A 5,374-nucleotide genomic window follows, 5' to 3' on the forward strand; every position below is an offset into this window, starting at 1 on the left:
CTTTCCTTCCCCCTTCTTTTCCTTCCTCCGTTCCTTTCTTTCCTTTTTCCTTCCTCCCGTTCCCTTTCCTTCCTCCCTTTCCCTTCTTTCCTCCTTTCTTTCCTTCTTTTCTTCCTCCCTTTCTCTTCTTTCCTTCTCCCTCCCTTCTTTCCTTCCTCCCGTTCCTTTCCTTCCCCCTTCCTTCTTTCCTTCCTCCCGTTCCCTTTCTTTCCTTCTTTCCTTCCTCCCGTTCCCTTTCCTTCCTCCCTTTCCCTTCTTTCCTCCCTTTCTTTCCTTCTTTCCTTCCTCCCTTTCTCTTCTTTCCTTCTCCCTCCCTTCTTTCCTTCCTCCCGTTCCCTTTCCTTCCCCCTTCCTTCTTTCCTTCCTCCCGTTCCCTTTCTTTCCTTCTTTCCTTCCTCCCGTTCCCTTTCCTTCCTCCTTTCCCTTCTTTCCTCCCTTTCTTTCCTTCTTTCCTTCCTCCCTTTCTCTTCTTTCCTTCTCCCTCCCTTCTTTCCTTCCTCCCGTTCCCTTTCCTTCCCCCTTCCTTCTTTCCTTCCTCCCGTTCCCTTTCTTTCCTTCTTTCCTTCTCCCTCCCTTCTTTCCTCCCTTTCTTTCCTTCTTTCCTTCCTCCCTTCCTTCTTTCCTCCTTTCTTTCCTTCTTTCCTTCCTCCCTTTCCCTTCTTTCCTTCTCCCTCCCTTCTTTCCTTCCTCCCGTTCCCTTTCCTTCCTCCCTTTCCCTTTCTTTCCTTCCCTCCTTCCTCTTTAACATTCTTTATTTTTAATTAAGTTCCAAATTCTCCTCCTCCCTCCCACCCCACTTAGGGTAGCCGAGCAATGCAATGATACCCATTATACAGGCGAAGTCAGGCAAAACACACTTCCGTATCCGCCTCCGAAAAACAAGTGGCCATTGACGACCTCGAAGTTTCCAGCCTCTGGTCAAAGACTTCCTGTTGGACAGAAAGGGTTCAGGTCGCTGCCCACGGAGGGGGGGACGCGGGGAGGTTGCCCCGTCCCGGGCCTGGGAGGTCCCTCTTGGCGGAGCCTCATTTTGCAGCGTCTGCCAAGCCGAGAGAAGCGTAAAAACGACTCCGTTCTGAGTCCGGGTCTCCAGGACAAAAGTATTGTGCCCCGTGTGAGGATCGAACTCACGACCTTCAGATTATGAGACTGACGCGCTACCTACTGCGCTAACGAGGCACCTGATGACTACTTCCGGCTTCAGACTATTGAATGGAAAATACGGAACTTTAGCGCATGCTCAGTCAAGACAAGACTCCAGGGTTTTTTTTTTTTTTCCCTCTAGCCTCTTCCTTTCCTGTCTCCGGGATACGAAACTAACAGATTCTGCCCTTGTCCCGGGGGCCGGGCGCATGCGTGTCGGCAGCTCGTGCGCGTGCCGCCTTGGACCACTTGAAGTTTGCAGTCCCGCGTCTGGCTTCTCGACCCCTCCTTGCCCTGCCTTTCTTTGATACTCTCCCATCCTTCAAAGTCCCGCTCAGACCTCCCCTCCTCCACGAAGCCCTCCGTGATTGTCCCCTCCCTGCGGTCCCCTCGGAGCGCCTCTGCAGCATCTGACTCTTTAAACCTGACGTCACACTTTGGTCCTTGAGGCGGTGGCCATGGTAACAGTAATTGACACTCGGCCTGGAGTCTGGAGACGTGAGTTCCAATGGGACCAGCTGGGTGATCCTGGGCAAGTCCCTTACCCCTGCTTGCCTCAGTTTCCCCACCTGTAAAATGAGCTGGCGCAGGGCCTGACGGGCCAGTCCGTCCGGCGTCTTCGCCAAGAGACCCCCAGATAGGCGGGCCACCGGACTGAGCAACAGCAAACACAAGGGCGCTCGCAGGGTGCTGGAGCCTTTACAAGGATGCTCTCGTTTGATCTTCACAACTGCCCTGATCCCCCGACGCTTCCGGCTCCGGCCGGTTCTCGCCAATCCCGGTCCTGGATTATCTCTGATGTCACTGAAATATACATACGCACAGCGTATAATGACGTCACCATTGTCATTTTCTATAGAAAGCCAAGAAAGGATAACTAACTGTATGATGGGGTGGGGAAAACGCTACATCGGAATCGGAATCGGAATCTATTATGGGCAAGTCGCTTTGATTCCCGCTAAAATCCTCATCTGTAAAATTCAATTTAACCAAGACTTATTAAGCGCTTACTGTATACAAGGCACTCGGTATTGAGGGAGGAAAAAGGGGGAAAGAAGAAGTATTAAATGCTACTCGGTGCCAGCACAATGCTGAGTGCTTTATACATATTATCTCCTTTGAGCTTGGGGATTTGCAGACAAAATGAAACAGCCACACACTTGGGGGGGCTTCTGTTCTCCTGCGGAGGGGGTACAGCGTGTCCTCAGAATAATGGAGGGGCCTTGAATGCCAAGCCGAGGAGTTTTATAGAGGTTTACAAACAACCCCAGTTCTCTTTTATTACTTTTCCAGCTATGTCTTTTCCTTTTTCACCTCCGACCTCTGCCTGCTCTCCCATCCCACCCATGGCTCAGGCGAGCCTCTGCACATATTTGTACATATTAAAACCAGATTTTTGATGTTCAAAACTAGGACAGTCTGAGTAGGTCCCATCTGATCTGGCCGCAATAAGCAAGGCTGGCTGTTTCTAGCAACATGCAGGGACGGGGTCTGTTAACATTCCTTTCCAGGACAGTTTGGGAATTTGCTTCAGTATGGGAGAAAATTGGAGGATTGTTTTCCTCCTTCTAAGGAAACTGCAAATTAAGATTATTATGAATCAAGAGCAAAAATGGAACTTAGAGATGTTTTCAGATTAGGAAACTGAGACTGGGACAGGCCAAACAGTTTCCTCTAGGCCATGAAATTAATAAGCTTCAGAAGGATTTGAACTCCGATTCTCTAGTACAAGTCATGCTTTTTTTTTTTTTTTTCCCCCAGATTATTACTCATGACTTTGTGGGTGGGAAGAACACAAACTTATTGAATGACTTTCAAAATAAGTCAAAAGTTCAGTTCTTACCCTTTTTTTTGCATCATGGAACCCTTTGCAGACTGGTGAAGCTTATGGACTCCTCAGAATAATTCTTAAAAATTCATAATTGAAGGAAATGCTAAATTTCTTTAAGTTAATGAAAAGAAATATATATTTTTTTCCATCCAAGTTTATGTATCATCTGAGATGCTCTAGTCAAACCTGTTTTTTTTAGGGGAGAAACTAAGGTCTTGAGAGGACATGACTTCTCCAAGATCATCAAGTAGTAAATAGGTAGCACAGCTGGAAATGGAACTCAGATCCACTAACTCCTCATTCCAGCATTCTTTCCATTTCATCATGCTATCTGTCAAGCAGATTTTCCCATTTCATGAATAAATATGTAAAAACTTCAGCATTTTTACCAGCCCATGGTCTCAGAGGGGGTGGAGGGGCAAAGGTGTCTAATGTCATTACTTCTGCTGTGAGGAGCCAGGGGAAGGAGCCCCTGGACATTAGCAGAGAGGCCGTGTCCATAACTTAAGTAACTCAGATTTGGCACCAGTGCTTTAGGGACATGCTTCCTGTCTAAATCCCAGCTGCCCGGCGGGGCATGGGGTGCCAGGCTCAGCAGAGCCCCTGGAATCAGATACTTGTTTGCTGGGATGTCCCATTCCTCCCTGGGCCCTGACCCCTGTAGAACACCTATGGTGAGGGAAGTGCACAAGGACCCCAAGCCACCCTCCCTTTCTGATTTCTGACTCAGCAGGCCTTTCTTGGCCTTGAGTCAAATCATTGTTTTTGGATTTAGCAAAGAATCCTTTGTGAGCAGTTGACAAAGAGAGGGAAGACAGAGACAAAGAACATTTTAACTCTTCAATGATAGGTCCTTTCTTCTACACTCAGATAGGAAAGAAATGAATCTTTAATCTTTCTATCTCAGAGATCATAAGTCTGGACCCCTCCCCCCTCAATTTATAAAGGAGGAACCTGAGTTCTAGAGAAAAGGATTTTTTTTTTTGCTCAGTCATCCAGCAAATTAGCAACAGAATCAAAACAGGATGAATGATGCTAAGATTAATGGAAAGAGACAGAGCCAGAGTTCAAATCCTCCCTCTTCTTTCTACCTGTGTCTCATTGGGCACATCACTTGATTCCCTCCTTGGACTGTCAATCCTTTTTTCCCCCCTCTTTCTTTTTGGTGAGGCAATTGGGGTTAAGTGACTTTTCCAGGGTCACTAGTAAGTGTTAAGTATCTGAGTCTGGATTTGAATTCACGTCCTCCTGTCTCTATCCTGCTGCATCATCTAGCTGCCCTCTCATTCCCTTCTTTTTATTATTACACAATTTATTAAATTACAAAGGGACTGGATTGGGTGAGTTCTGAGGCCTTTCCATCTCTGCTGTTCCATGATTCTGAAGTGGTCCTGAGTAGTTTTAAACAAAGTATATTAAAGGCTTTAGAAATCAGAGCCATCTGATTCAGACCAATACTAATGGATTTCTGATGGAGGGAAGATTATGGGGACTACATGTGGATCACAACATAATATTTCCACCTTTGTTGTTGTTATTATTTATCTGCTTGGTTTTTTTTCTTTCTCATTTTCCCCCCTTTTGATCTGATTTTTCTTATGCAGCATGATAAATGTGGAAATGTGTTTGGAAGAACTGCACGTTTAACCCATATTAGATTTTTGCTGTCTAGGGGAGAAGGTGGGGAAAGAGGGAGGGAGAAAAATTTGGAAGACAAGGTTTTGTAAAGGTGAATATTGAAGGCTGTCTTTGCATGTATTTTGAAAAATAAATAGCTATTGTTATACTCCCAAAAAGGTTTTAAAAAAAACCCAGAAACAAGAAGAAAGAAATGAGAGCCATCCTTATTGATGGTGGTCAGGTCTCCTGACTTCCCAGATCAGTGCTCGATAGGAGTGATCTTGATATCTTTCCATATCTTTTGGGGATATGGGACCCTGCTCCTCTTTCACATACTCTCAAACCACTCTTTTGGTCCCCTCTTACTTTTCCTAACAACACATACACACAGAGAGAGGCAAGTCTCCACTAGCTCAAAGGAAGTTGCCTATGGGAAGGTTTTTAGCTGATTCATCAATCCCTCAGAACAGGTGGGCCATAGTAATCAAAGTAAGGTGTCAGCTTCAACTATTTAGAGCCCAGCTGCTCTCTGCCCTCTGGAACATGCTGGGTGGGAGGGAGACATCCTACATCTCACAGTCAGGCTGTGCATGTTAGTGCTTGTACCCTCTGCCTGCCCCTTCCCCACCTGTGCAGCTTCCACCTCCCCTTCTCCCATCAGCACCTGAGCATCAGCCAAAGGCTGAGATAATTAGCTGCTGCTGCTTCTTGGAGTGGGGGTTACTGGAATGTGAACAAACCAGTCCCACCTACCTACCTACCTACCCAGGGCTTGGATGG

At 46.6% G+C, this 5,374-nt stretch overlaps 1 non-coding gene across 1 annotated transcript; it reads right to left on the minus strand.

Moving 5' to 3' along the window:
• Positions 1–1,106: 1,106 nt before the first annotated feature.
• Positions 1,107–1,179, minus strand: TRNAM-CAU. Its single transcript has one exon. It is a non-coding gene; the product is annotated as a tRNA-Met (tRNA).
• Between the last annotated feature and the right edge of the window lie 4,195 nt (positions 1,180–5,374).

The sequence above is a fragment of the Sarcophilus harrisii genome, chromosome 1 (assembly GCF_902635505.1).
Source record: "Sarcophilus harrisii chromosome 1, mSarHar1.11, whole genome shotgun sequence".
Taxonomy (NCBI): Eukaryota; Metazoa; Chordata; class Mammalia; order Dasyuromorphia; family Dasyuridae; genus Sarcophilus; species Sarcophilus harrisii.